Source organism: Tasmannia lanceolata, unplaced genomic scaffold (genome assembly GCF_043159265.1).
Source record: "Tasmannia lanceolata isolate RefF3 unplaced genomic scaffold, GAP_Taslan_0.1 ptg000003l, whole genome shotgun sequence".
Lineage (NCBI taxonomy): Eukaryota > Viridiplantae > Streptophyta > Magnoliopsida > Canellales > Winteraceae > Tasmannia > Tasmannia lanceolata.
This window is the reverse complement of record NW_027518680.1, coordinates 31,461,209-31,474,214: the sequence shown is the minus strand read 5'-3', so window position 1 is coordinate 31,474,214 and position 13,006 is coordinate 31,461,209. Positions and strand designations below refer to the sequence as shown.

At 48.1% G+C, this 13,006-nt stretch overlaps 18 non-coding genes across 18 annotated transcripts; all 18 read right to left on the bottom strand.

Moving 5' to 3' along the window:
• Nucleotides 1-317: 317 nt before the first annotated feature.
• LOC143872399 (5S ribosomal RNA) lies at nt 318-436 on the bottom strand. The gene has a single exon (XR_013247149.1). It is a non-coding gene; the product is annotated as a 5S ribosomal RNA (ribosomal RNA).
• A 597-nt stretch (nt 437-1,033) lies between these two features.
• On the bottom strand, nt 1,034-1,152 carry LOC143872398 (5S ribosomal RNA). Its single transcript, XR_013247148.1, has one exon. It is a non-coding gene; the product is annotated as a 5S ribosomal RNA (ribosomal RNA).
• Nucleotides 1,153-1,749: 597 nt separating this feature from the next.
• LOC143872397 (5S ribosomal RNA) lies at nt 1,750-1,868 on the bottom strand. The gene has a single exon (XR_013247147.1). It is a non-coding gene; the product is annotated as a 5S ribosomal RNA (ribosomal RNA).
• A 597-nt stretch (nt 1,869-2,465) lies between these two features.
• Nucleotides 2,466-2,584, bottom strand: LOC143872396 (5S ribosomal RNA). The gene has a single exon (XR_013247146.1). It is a non-coding gene; the product is annotated as a 5S ribosomal RNA (ribosomal RNA).
• A 597-nt stretch (nt 2,585-3,181) lies between these two features.
• On the bottom strand, nt 3,182-3,300 carry LOC143872394 (5S ribosomal RNA). Its single transcript, XR_013247144.1, has one exon. It is a non-coding gene; the product is annotated as a 5S ribosomal RNA (ribosomal RNA).
• Nucleotides 3,301-3,897: 597 nt separating this feature from the next.
• On the bottom strand, nt 3,898-4,016 carry LOC143872393 (5S ribosomal RNA). The gene has a single exon (XR_013247143.1). It is a non-coding gene; the product is annotated as a 5S ribosomal RNA (ribosomal RNA).
• A 597-nt stretch (nt 4,017-4,613) lies between these two features.
• On the bottom strand, nt 4,614-4,732 carry LOC143872392 (5S ribosomal RNA). Its single transcript, XR_013247142.1, has one exon. It is a non-coding gene; the product is annotated as a 5S ribosomal RNA (ribosomal RNA).
• A 597-nt stretch (nt 4,733-5,329) lies between these two features.
• Nucleotides 5,330-5,448, bottom strand: LOC143872391 (5S ribosomal RNA). Its single transcript, XR_013247141.1, has one exon. It is a non-coding gene; the product is annotated as a 5S ribosomal RNA (ribosomal RNA).
• A 597-nt stretch (nt 5,449-6,045) lies between these two features.
• Nucleotides 6,046-6,164, bottom strand: LOC143872390 (5S ribosomal RNA). Its single transcript, XR_013247140.1, has one exon. It is a non-coding gene; the product is annotated as a 5S ribosomal RNA (ribosomal RNA).
• Nucleotides 6,165-6,761: 597 nt separating this feature from the next.
• Nucleotides 6,762-6,880, bottom strand: LOC143872389 (5S ribosomal RNA). Its single transcript, XR_013247139.1, has one exon. It is a non-coding gene; the product is annotated as a 5S ribosomal RNA (ribosomal RNA).
• A 597-nt stretch (nt 6,881-7,477) lies between these two features.
• LOC143872388 (5S ribosomal RNA) lies at nt 7,478-7,596 on the bottom strand. The gene has a single exon (XR_013247138.1). It is a non-coding gene; the product is annotated as a 5S ribosomal RNA (ribosomal RNA).
• Nucleotides 7,597-8,193: 597 nt separating this feature from the next.
• LOC143872387 (5S ribosomal RNA) lies at nt 8,194-8,312 on the bottom strand. The gene has a single exon (XR_013247137.1). It is a non-coding gene; the product is annotated as a 5S ribosomal RNA (ribosomal RNA).
• A 597-nt stretch (nt 8,313-8,909) lies between these two features.
• Nucleotides 8,910-9,028, bottom strand: LOC143874362 (5S ribosomal RNA). The gene has a single exon (XR_013249044.1). It is a non-coding gene; the product is annotated as a 5S ribosomal RNA (ribosomal RNA).
• Nucleotides 9,029-9,625: 597 nt separating this feature from the next.
• On the bottom strand, nt 9,626-9,744 carry LOC143872386 (5S ribosomal RNA). The gene has a single exon (XR_013247136.1). It is a non-coding gene; the product is annotated as a 5S ribosomal RNA (ribosomal RNA).
• A 597-nt stretch (nt 9,745-10,341) lies between these two features.
• On the bottom strand, nt 10,342-10,460 carry LOC143872385 (5S ribosomal RNA). The gene has a single exon (XR_013247135.1). It is a non-coding gene; the product is annotated as a 5S ribosomal RNA (ribosomal RNA).
• A 598-nt stretch (nt 10,461-11,058) lies between these two features.
• LOC143872383 (5S ribosomal RNA) lies at nt 11,059-11,177 on the bottom strand. Its single transcript, XR_013247133.1, has one exon. It is a non-coding gene; the product is annotated as a 5S ribosomal RNA (ribosomal RNA).
• A 597-nt stretch (nt 11,178-11,774) lies between these two features.
• Nucleotides 11,775-11,893, bottom strand: LOC143872382 (5S ribosomal RNA). Its single transcript, XR_013247132.1, has one exon. It is a non-coding gene; the product is annotated as a 5S ribosomal RNA (ribosomal RNA).
• Nucleotides 11,894-12,491: 598 nt separating this feature from the next.
• On the bottom strand, nt 12,492-12,610 carry LOC143872381 (5S ribosomal RNA). The gene has a single exon (XR_013247131.1). It is a non-coding gene; the product is annotated as a 5S ribosomal RNA (ribosomal RNA).
• Nucleotides 12,611-13,006: the final 396 nt, after the last annotated feature.

The window sequence follows — 13,006 nt, the reverse complement described above, 5'->3', positions numbered from 1 at the left end:
CCGACCGGATTCATGACTTTCATCCACTAGTACACTCATCCGCTTTAGCTTGTACGTCACTGAATCTAAACAAACCCCCGCTATAATTTGACCGCAAATGAAATGTCAGAACGAATTCCGTTTATCGAATCAAACGACACTATCACCCCGCCATAATAAAGACCGGACGTATTTGAATTCACTATCCGGCAGAAAATAAAAAGATCCCAACCGAAACGTAGGAGGCGTCGCACTAAACGTGCGTTTCAGTTCGCATCGATGTTCCAGAACCGAAAGATTGTTCGAAAAAAAGTGGTAGATAGCCGAAAAAAGTGACAGGGGTGCAACACGAGGACTTCCCAGGAGGTCACCCATCCTAGTACTACTCTCGCCCAAGCACGCTTAACTTCGGAGTTCTGATGGGATCCAGTGCATTTGTGCTGGTATGATCGCACCCAGCATGCCTCTCCATTGTCAAAGTAATAAAGAGTTTCCACTCGCATTGTCGTACGAAGTCCGTTTAAATGAAAGTGCGAAAAAATCCTGCTAGATGACACCGGATGGACGATCCGAGCATGTCGGAAAGCCGGATGACCGCCGGGGCTGTCATCGCGCGATGAATCTTCCCGAGTACCCCCGAATCAATATAAGAATCGCCACGATCTGACGGGCGGATCAAAAGTTATCGTCGGAACGATATTTGTGCACCAAGGGTAGCTCACCGCCAGTAAACACCTTCCGACCGGATTCATGACTCGCATCCACTAGTACACTCATCCGCTATAGCCTGTACGTTACTGAATCTGAACAAACCCCCGCTATAATTTGACCGCAAATGAAATGTCAGAACGAATTCCGTTTATCGAATCAAACGACACTATCACCCCGCCATAATAAAGACCGGACGTATTTGAATTCACTATCCGGCAGAAAATAAAAAGATCCCAACCGAAACGTAGGAGGCGTCGCACTAAACGTGCGTTTCAGTTCGCATCGATGTTCCAGAACCGAAAGATTGTTCGAAAAAAGTGGTAGATAGCCGAAAAAAGTGACAGGGGTGCAACACGAGGACTTCCCAGGAGGTCACCCATCCTAGTACTACTCTCGCCCAAGCACGCTTAACTTCGGAGTTCTGATGGGATCCAGTGCATTTGTGCTGGTATGATCGCACCCAGCATGCCTCTCCATTGTCAAAGGAATAAAGAGTTTCCACTCGCATTGTCGTACGAAGTCCGTTTAAATGAAAGTGCGAAAAAATCCTGCTAGATGACACCGGATGGACGATCCGAGCATGTCGGAAAGCCGGATGACCGCCAAGGCTGTCATCGCGCGATTAATCTTCCCGAGTACCCCCGAATCAATATAAGAATCGCCACGATCTGACGGGCGGATCAAAAGTTATCGTCGGAACGATATTTGTGCACCAAGGGTAGCTCACGGCCAGTAAACACCTTCCGACCGGATTCATGACTGTCATCCACTAGTACACTCATCCGCTTTAGCTTGTACGTCACTGAATCTAAACAAACCCCCGCTATAATTTGACCGCAAATGAAATGTCAGAACGAATTCCGTTTATCGAATCAAACGACACTATCACCCCGCCATAATAAAGACCGGACGTATTTGAATTCACTATCCGGCAGAAAATAAAAAGATCCCAACCGAAACGTAGGAGGCGTCGCACTAAACGTGCGTTTCAGTTCGCATCGATGTTCCAGAACCGAAAGATTGTTCGAAAAAAGTGGTAGATAGCCGAAAAAAGTGACAGGGGTGCAACACGAGGACTTCCCAGGAGGTCACCCATCCTAGTACTACTCTCGCCCAAGCACGCTTAACTTCGGAGTTCTGATGGGATCCAGTGCATTTGTGCTGGTATGATCGCACCCAGCATGCCTCTCCATTGTCAAAGTAATAAAGAGTTTCCACTCGCATTGTCGTACGAAGTCCGTTTAAATGAAAGTGCGAAAAAATCCTGCTAGATGACACCGGATGGACGATCCGAGCATGTCGGAAAGCCGGATGACCGCCCGGGCTGTCATCGCGCGATGAATCTTCTCGAGTACCCCCGAATCAATATAAGAATCGCCACGATCTGACGGGCGGATCAAAAGTTATCGTCGGAACGATATTTGTGCACCAAGGGTAGCTCACGGCCAGTAAACACCTTCCGACCGGATTCATGACTCGCATCCACTAGTACACTCATCCGCTATAGCCTGTACGTCACTGAATCTGAACAAACCCCCGCTATAATTTGACCGCAAATGAAATGTCAGAACGAATTCCGTTTATCGAATCAAACGACACTATCACCCCGCCATAATAAAGACCGGACGTCTTTGAATTCACCATCCGGAAGAAAATAAAAAGATCCGAACCGAAACGTAGGAGGCGACGCACTAAACGTGCGTTTCAGTTCGCATCGATGTTCCAGAACCGAAAGATTGTTCGAAAAAAGTGGTAGATAGCCGAAAAAAGTGACAGGGGTGCAACACGAGGACTTCCCAGGAGGTCACCCATCCTAGTACTACTCTCGCCCAAGCACGCTTAACTTCGGAGTTCTGATGGGATCCAGTGCATTTGTGCTGGTATGATCGCACCCAGCATGCCTCTCCATTGTCAAAGTAATAAAGAGTTTCCACTCGCATTGTCGTACGAAGTCCGTTTAAATGAAAGTGCGAAAAAATCCTGCTAGATGACACCGGATGGACGATCCGAGCATGTCGGGAAGCCGGATGACCGCAAGGGCTGTCATCGCGCGATAAATCTTCCCGAGTACCCCCGAATCAATATAAGAATCGCCACGATCTGACGGGCGGATCAAAAGTTATCGTCGGAACGATATTTGTGCACCAAGGGTAGCTCACGGCCAGTAAACACCTTCCGACCGGATTCATGACTTTCATCCACTAGTACACTCATCCGGTATAGCTTGTACGTCACTGAATCTAAACAAACCCCCGCTATAATTTGACCGCAAATGAAATGTCAGAACGAATTCCGTTTATCGAATCAAACGACACTATCACCCCGCCATAATAAAGACCGGACGTATTTGAATTCACTATCCGGCAGAAAATAAAAAGATCCCAACCGAAACGTAGGAGGCGTCGCACTAAACGTGCGTTTCAGTTCGCATCGATGTTCCAGAACCGAAAGATTGTTCGAAAAAAGTGGTAGATAGCCGAACAAAGTGACAGGGGTGCAACACGAGGACTTCCCAGGAGGTCACCCATCCTAGTACTACTCTCGCCCAAGCACGCTTAACTTCGGAGTTCTGATGGGATCCAGTGCATTTGTGCTGGTATGATCGCACCCAGCATGCCTCTCCATTGTCAAAGTAATAAAGAGTTTCCACTCGCATTGTCGTACGAAGTCCGTTTAAATGAAAGTGCGAAAAAATCCTGCTAGATGACACCGGATGGACGATCCGAGCATGTCGGAAAGCCGGATGACCGCCCGGGCTGTCATCGCGCGATGAATCTTCCCGAGTACCCCCGAATCAATATAAGAATCGCCACGATCTGACGGGCGGATCAAAAGTTATCGTCGGAACGATATTTGTGCACCAAGGGTAGCTCACCGCCAGTAAACACCTTCCGACCGGATTCATGACTCGCATCCACTAGTACACTCATCCGCTATAGCCTGTACGTTACTGAATCTGAACAAACCCCCGCTATAATTTGACCGCAAATGAAATGTCAGAACGAATTCCGTTTATCGAATCAAACGACACTATCACCCCGCCATAATAAAGACCGGACGTATTTGAATTCACTATCCGGCAGAAAATAAAAAGATCCCAACCGAAACGTAGGAGGCGTCGCACTAAACGTGCGTTTCAGTTCGCATCGATGTTCCAGAACCGAAAGATTGTTCGAAAAAAGTGGTAGATAGCCGAAAAAAGTGACAGGGGTGCAACACGAGGACTTCCCAGGAGGTCACCCATCCTAGTACTACTCTCGCCCAAGCACGCTTAACTTCGGAGTTCTGATGGGATCCAGTGCATTTGTGCTGGTATGATCGCACCCAGCATGCCTCTCCATTGTCAAAGTAATAAAGAGTTTCCACTCGCATTGTCGTACGAAGTCCGTTTAAATGAAAGTGCGAAAAAATCCTGCTAGATGACACCGGATGGACGATCCGAGCATGTCGGAAAGCCGGATGACCGCCAAGGCTGTCATCGCGCGATTAATCTTCCCGAGTACCCCCGAATCAATATAAGAATCGCCACGATCTGACGGGCGGATCAAAAGTTATCGTCGGAACGATATTTGTGCACCAAGGGTAGCTCACGGCCAGTAAACACCTTCCGACCGGATTCATGACTGTCATCCACTAGTACACTCATCCGCTTTAGCTTGTACGTCACTGAATCTAAACAAACCCCCGCTATAATTTGACCGCAAATGAAATGTCAGAACGAATTCCGTTTATCGAATCAAACGACACTATCACCCCGCCATAATAAAGACCGGACGTATTTGAATTCACTATCCGGCAGAAAATAAAAAGATCCCAACCGAAACGTAGGAGGCGTCGCACTAAACGTGCGTTTCAGTTCGCATCGATGTTCCAGAACCGAAAGATTGTTCGAAAAAAGTGGTAGATAGCCGAAAAAAGTGACAGGGGTGCAACACGAGGACTTCCCAGGAGGTCACCCATCCTAGTACTACTCTCGCCCAAGCACGCTTAACTTCGGAGTTCTGATGGGATCCAGTGCATTTGTGCTGGTATGATCGCACCCAGCATGCCTCTCCATTGTCAAAGTAATAAAGAGTTTCCACTCGCATTGTCGTACGAAGTCCGTTTAAATGAAAGTGCGAAAAAATCCTGCTAGATGACACCGGATGGACGATCCGAGCATGTCGGAAAGCCGGATGACCGCCCGGGCTGTCATCGCGCGATGAATCTTCTCGAGTACCCCCGAATCAATATAAGAATCGCCACGATCTGACGGGCGGATCAAAAGTTATCGTCGGAACGATATTTGTGCACCAAGGGTAGCTCACGGCCAGTAAACACCTTCCGACCGGATTCATGACTCGCATCCACTAGTACACTCATCCGCTATAGCCTGTACGTCACTGAATCTGAACAAACCCCCGCTATAATTTGACCGCAAATGAAATGTCAGAACGAATTCCGTTTATCGAATCAAACGACACTATCACCCCGCCATAATAAAGACCGGACGTCTTTGAATTCACCATCCGGAAGAAAATAAAAAGATCCGAACCGAAACGTAGGAGGCGACGCACTAAACGTGCGTTTCAGTTCGCATCGATGTTCCAGAACCGAAAGATTGTTCGAAAAAAGTGGTAGATAGCCGAAAAAAGTGACAGGGGTGCAACACGAGGACTTCCCAGGAGGTCACCCATCCTAGTACTACTCTCGCCCAAGCACGCTTAACTTCGGAGTTCTGATGGGATCCAGTGCATTTGTGCTGGTATGATCGCACCCAGCATGCCTCTCCATTGTCAAAGTAATAAAGAGTTTCCACTCGCATTGTCGTACGAAGTCCGTTTAAATGAAAGTGCGAAAAAATCCTGCTAGATGACACCGGATGGACGATCCGAGCATGTCGGAAAGCCGGATGACCGCCCGGGCTGTCATCGCGCGATGAATCTTCCCGAGTACCCCCGAATCAATATAAGAATCGCCACGATCTGACGGGCGGATCAAAAGTTATCGTCGGAACGATATTTGTGCACCAAGGGTAGCTCACCGCCAGTAAACACCTTCCGACCGGATTCATGACTCGCATCCACTAGTACACTCATCCGCTATAGCCTGTACGTTACTGAATCTGAACAAACCCCCGCTATAATTTGACCGCAAATGAAATGTCAGAACGAATTCCGTTTATCGAATCAAACGACACTATCACCCCGCCATAATAAAGACCGGACGTATTTGAATTCACTATCCGGCAGAAAATAAAAAGATCCCAACCGAAACGTAGGAGGCGTCGCACTAAACGTGCGTTTCAGTTCGCATCGATGTTCCAGAACCGAAAGATTGTTCGAAAAAAGTGGTAGATAGCCGAAAAAAGTGACAGGGGTGCAACACGAGGACTTCCCAGGAGGTCACCCATCCTAGTACTACTCTCGCCCAAGCACGCTTAACTTCGGAGTTCTGATGGGATCCAGTGCATTTGTGCTGGTATGATCGCACCCAGCATGCCTCTCCATTGTCAAAGTAATAAAGAGTTTCCACTCGCATTGTCGTACGAAGTCCGTTTAAATGAAAGTGCGAAAAAATCCTGCTAGATGACACCGGATGGACGATCCGAGCATGTCGGAAAGCCGGATGACCGCCAAGGCTGTCATCGCGCGATTAATCTTCCCGAGTACCCCCGAATCAATATAAGAATCGCCACGATCTGACGGGCGGATCAAAAGTTATCGTCGGAACGATATTTGTGCACCAAGGGTAGCTCACGGCCAGTAAACACCTTCCGACCGGATTCATGACTGTCATCCACTAGTACACTCATCCGCTTTAGCTTGTACGTCACTGAATCTAAACAAACCCCCGCTATAATTTGACCGCAAATGAAATGTCAGAACGAATTCCGTTTATCGAATCAAACGACACTATCACCCCGCCATAATAAAGACCGGACGTATTTGAATTCACTATCCGGCAGAAAATAAAAAGATCCCAACCGAAACGTAGGAGGCGTCGCACTAAACGTGCGTTTCAGTTCGCATCGATGTTCCAGAACCGAAAGATTGTTCGAAAAAAGTGGTAGATAGCCGAAAAAAGTGACAGGGGTGCAACACGAGGACTTCCCAGGAGGTCACCCATCCTAGTACTACTCTCGCCCAAGCACGCTTAACTTCGGAGTTCTGATGGGATCCAGTGCATTTGTGCTGGTATGATCGCACCCAGCATGCCTCTCCATTGTCAAAGTAATAAAGAGTTTCCACTCGCATTGTCGTACGAAGTCCGTTTAAATGAAAGTGCGAAAAAATCCTGCTAGATGACACCGGATGGACGATCCGAGCATGTCGGAAAGCCGGATGACCGCCCGGGCTGTCATCGCGCGATGAATCTTCTCGAGTACCCCCGAATCAATATAAGAATCGCCACGATCTGACGGGCGGATCAAAAGTTATCGTCGGAACGATATTTGTGCACCAAGGGTAGCTCACGGCCAGTAAACACCTTCCGACCGGATTCATGACTCGCATCCACTAGTACACTCATCCGCTATAGCCTGTACGTCACTGAATCTGAACAAACCCCCGCTATAATTTGACCGCAAATGAAATGTCAGAACGAATTCCGTTTATCGAATCAAACGACACTATCACCCCGCCATAATAAAGACCGGACGTCTTTGAATTCACCATCCGGAAGAAAATAAAAAGATCCGAACCGAAACGTAGGAGGCGACGCACTAAACGTGCGTTTCAGTTCGCATCGATGTTCCAGAACCGAAAGATTGTTCGAAAAAAGTGGTAGATAGCCGAAAAAAGTGACAGGGGTGCAACACGAGGACTTCCCAGGAGGTCACCCATCCTAGTACTACTCTCGCCCAAGCACGCTTAACTTCGGAGTTCTGATGGGATCCAGTGCATTTGTGCTGGTATGATCGCACCCAGCATGCCTCTCCATTGTCAAAGTAATAAAGAGTTTCCACTCGCATTGTCGTACGAAGTCCGTTTAAATGAAAGTGCGAAAAAATCCTGCTAGATGACACCGGATGGACGATCCGAGCATGTCGGAAAGCCGGATGACCGCCAGGGCTGTCATCGCGCGATGAATCTTCCCGAGTACCCCCGAATCAATATAAGAATCGCCACGATCTGACGGGCGGATCAAAAGTTATCGTCGGAACGATATTTGTGCACCAAGGGTAGCTCACGGCCAGTAAACACCTTCCGACCGGATTCATGACTCGCATCCACTAGTACACTCATCCGCTATAGCCTGTACGTCACTGAATCTGAACAAACCCCCGCTATAATTTGACCGCAAATGAAATGTCAGAACGAATTCCGTTTATCGAATCAAACGACACTATCACCCCGCCATAATAAAGACCGGACGTCTTTGAATTCACCATCCGGAAGAAAATAAAAAGATCCGAACCAAAACGTAGGAGGCGACGCACTAAACGTGCGTTTCAGTTCACATCGATGTTCCAGAACCGAAAGATTGTTCGAAAAAAGTGGTAGATAGCCGAAAAAAGTGACAGGGGTGCAACACGAGGACTTCCCAGGAGGTCACCCATCCTAGTACTACTCTCGCCCAAGCACGCTTAACTTCGGAGTTCTGATGGGATCCAGTGCATTTGTGCTGGTATGATCGCACCCAGCATGCCTCTCCATTGTCAAAGTAATAAAGAGTTTCCACTCGCATTGTCGTACGAAGTCCGTTTAAATGAAAGTGCGAAAAAATCCTGCTAGATGACACCGGATGGACGATCCGAGCATGTCGGAAAGCCGGATGACCGCCAGGGCTGTCATCGCGCGATGAATCTTCCCGAGTACCCCCGAATCAATATAAGAATCGCCACGATCTGACGGGCGGATCAAAAGTTATCGTCGGAACGATATTTGTGCACCAAGGGTAGCTCACGGCCAGTAAACACCTTCCGACCGGATTCATGACTCGCATCCACTAGTACACTCATCCGCTATAGCCTGTACGTCACTGAATCTGAACAAACCCCCGCTATAATTTGACCGCAAATGAAATGTCAGAACGAATTCCGTTTATCGAATCAAACGACACTATCACCCCGCCATAATAAAGACCGGACGTCTTTGAATTCACCATCCGGAAGAAAATAAAAAGATCCGAACCGAAACGTAGGAGGCGACGCACTAAACGTGCGTTTCAGTTCGCATCGATGTTCCAGAACCGAAAGATTGTTCGAAAAAAGTGGTAGATAGCCGAAAAAGGTGACAGGGGTGCAACACGAGGACTTCCCAGGAGGTCACCCATCGTAGTACTACTCTCGCCCAAGCACGCCTAACTTCGGAGTTCTGATGGGATCCAGTGCATTTGTGCTGGTATGATCGCACCCAGCATGCCTCTCCATTGTCAAAGTAATAAAGAGTTTCCACTCGCATTGTCGTACGAAGTCCGTTTAAATGAAAGTGCGAAAAAATCCTGCTAGATGACACCGGATGGACGATCCGAGCATGTCGGGAAGCCGGATGGCCGCAAGGGCTGTCATCGCGCGATTAATCTTCCCGAGTACCCCCGAATCAATATAAGAATCGCTACGATCTGACGGGCGGATCAAAAGTTATCGTCGGAACGATATTTGTGCACCAAGGGTAGCTCACGGCCAGTAAACACCTTCCGACCGGATTCATGACTCGCATCCACTAGTACACTCATCCGCTATAGCCTGTACGTCACTGAATCTGAACAAACCCCCGCTATAATTTGACCGCAAATGAAATGTCAGAACGAATTCCGTTTATCGAATCAAACGACACTATCACCCCGCCATAATAAAGACCGGACGTCTTTGAATTCACCATCCGGAAGAAAATAAAAAGATCCGAACCGAAACGTAGAAGGCGACGCACTAAACGTGCGTTTCAGTTCGCATCGATGTTCCAGAACCGAAAGATTGTTCGAAAAAAGTGGTCGATAGCCGAAAAAAGTGACAGGGGTGCAACACGAGGACTTCCCAGGAGGTCACCCATCCTAGTACTACTCTCGCCCAAGCACGCTTAACTTCGGAGTTCTGATGGGATCCAGTGCATTTGTGCTGGTATGATCGCACCCAGCATGCCTTTCCATTGTCAAAGTAATAAAGAGTTTCCACTCGCATTGTCGTACGAAGTCCGTTTAAATGAAAGTGCGAAAAAATCCTGCTAGATGACTCCGGATGGACGATCCGAGCATGTCGGGAAGCCGGATGACCGCCAGGGCTGTCATCGCGCGATGAATCTTCCCGAGTACCCCCGAATCAATATAAGAATCGCCACGATCTGACGGGCGGATCAAAAGTTATCGTCGGAACGATATTTGTGCACCAAGGGTTGCTCACCGCCAGTAAACACCTTCCGACCGGATTCATGACTCGCATCCACTAGTACACTCATCCGCTATAGCCTGTACGTTACTGAATCTGAACAAACCCCCGCTATAATTTGACCGCAAATGAAATGTCAGAACGAATTCCGTTTATCGAATCAAACGACACTATCACCCCGCCATAATAAAGACCGGACGTATTTGAATTCACTATCCGGCAGAAAATAAAAAGATCCCAACCGAAACGTAGGAGGCGTCGCACTAAACGTGCGTTTCAGTTCGCATCGATGTTCCAGAACCGAAAGATTGTTCGAAAAAGGTGGTAGATAGCCGAAAAAAGTGACAGGGGTGCAACACGAGGACTTCCCAGGAGGTCACCCATCCTAGTACTACTCTCGCCCAAGCACGCTTAACTTCGGAGTTCTGATGGGATCCAGTGCATTTGTGCTGGTATGATCGCACCCAGCATGCCTCTCCATTGTCAAAGTAATAAAGAGTTTCCACTCGCATTGTCGTACGAAGTCCGTTTAAATGAAAGTGCGAAAAAATCCTGCTAGATGACACCGGATGGACGATCCGAGCATGTCGGAAAGCCGGATGACCGCCAAGGCTGTCATCGCGCGATTAATCTTCCCGAGTACCCCCGAATCAATATAAGAATCGCCACGATCTGACGGGCGGATCAAAAGTTATCGTCGGAACGATATTTGTGCACCAAGGGTAGCTCACGGCCAGTAAACACCTTCCGACCGGATTCATGACTTTCATCCACTAGTACACTCATCCGCTTTAGCTTGTACGTCACTGAATCTAAACAAACCCCCGCTATAATTTGACCGCAAATGAAATGTCAGAACGAATTCCGTTTATCGAATCAAACGACACTATCACCCCGCCATAATAAAGACCGGACGTATTTGAATTCACTATCCGGCAGAAAATAAAAAGATCCCAACCGAAACGTAGGAGGCGTCGCACTAAACGTGCGTTTCAGTTCGCATCGATGTTCCAGAACCGAAAGATTGTTCGAAAAAAAGTGGTAGATAGCCGAAAAAAGTGACAGGGGTGCAACACGAGGACTTCCCAGGAGGTCACCCATCCTAGTACTACTCTCGCCCAAGCACGCTTAACTTCGGAGTTCTGATGGGATCCAGTGCATTTGTGCTGGTATGATCGCACCCAGCATGCCTCTCCATTGTCAAAGTAATAAAGAGTTTCCACTCGCATTGTCGTACGAAGTCCGTTTAAATGAAAGTGCGAAAAAATCCTGCTAGATGACACCGGATGGACGATCCGAGCATGTCGGAAAGCCGGATGACTGCCGGGGCTGTCATCGCGCGATGAATCTTCCCGAGTACCCCCGAATCAATATAAGAATCGCCACGATCTGACGGGCGGATCAAAAGTTATCGTCGGAACGATATTTGTGCACCAAGGGTAGCTCACCGCCAGTAAACACCTTCCGACCGGATTCATGACTCGCATCCACTAGTACACTCATCCGCTATAGCCTGTACGTTACTGAATCTGAACAAACCCCCGCTATAATTTGACCGCAAATGAAATGTCAGAACGAATTCCGTTTATCGAATCAAACGACACTATCACCCCGCCATAATAAAGACCGGACGTATTTGAATTCACTATCCGGCAGAAAATAAAAAGATCCCAACCGAAACGTAGGAGGCGTCGCACTAAACGTGCGTTTCAGTTCGCATCGATGTTCCAGAACCGAAAGATTGTTCGAAAAAGGTGGTAGATAGCCGAAAAAAGTGACAGGGGTGCAACACGAGGACTTCCCAGGAGGTCACCCATCCTAGTACTACTCTCGCCCAAGCACGCTTAACTTCGGAGTTCTGATGGGATCCAGTGCATTTGTGCTGGTATGATCGCACCCAGCATGCCTCTCCATTGTCAAAGTAATAAAGAGTTTCCACTCGCATTGTCGTACGAAGTCCGTTTAAATGAAAGTGCGAAAAAATCCTGCTAGATGACACCGGATGGACGATCCGAGCATGTCGGAAAGCCGGATGACCGCCAAGGCTGTCATCGCGCGATTAATCTTCCCGAGTACCCCCGAATCAATATAAGAATCGCCACGATCTGACGGGCGGATCAAAAGTTATCGTCGGAACGATATTTGTGCACCAAGGGTAGCTCACGGCCAGTAAACACCTTCCGACCGGATTCATGACTTTCATCCACTAGTACACTCATCCGCTTTAGCCTGTACGTCACTGAATCTAAACAAACCCCCGCTATAATTTGACCGCAAATGAAATGTCAGAACGAATTCCGTTTATCGAATCAAACGACACTATCACCCCGCCATAATAAAGACCGGACGTATTTGAATTCACTATCCGGCAGAAAATAAAAAGATCCCAACCGAAACGTAGGAGGCGTCGCACTAAACGTGCGTTTCAGTTCGCATCGATGTTCCAGAACCGAAAGATTGTTCGAAAAAAAGTGGTAGATAGCCGAAAAAAGTGACAGGGGTGCAACACGAGGACTTCCCAGGAGGTCACCCATCCTAGTACTACTCTCGCCCAAGCACGCTTAACTTCGGAGTTCTGATGGGATCCAGTGCATTTGTGCTGGTATGATCGCACCCAGCATGCCTCTCCATTGTCAAAGTAATAAAGAGTTTCCACTCGCATTGTCGTACGAAGTCCGTTTAAATGAAAGTGCGAAAAAATCCTGCTAGATGACACCGGATGGACGATCCGAGCATGTCGGAAAGCCGGATGACTGCCGGGGCTGTCATCGCGCGATGAATCTTCCCGAGTACCCCCGAATCAATATAAGAATCGCCACGATCTGACGGGCGGATCAAAAGTTATCGTCGGAACGATATTTGTGCACCAAGGGTAGCTCACCGCCAGTAAACACCTTCCGACCGGATTCATGACTCGCATCCACTAGTACACTCATCCGCTATAGCCTGTACGTTACTGAATCTGAACAAACCCCCGCTATAATTTGACCGCAAATGAAATGTCAGAACGAA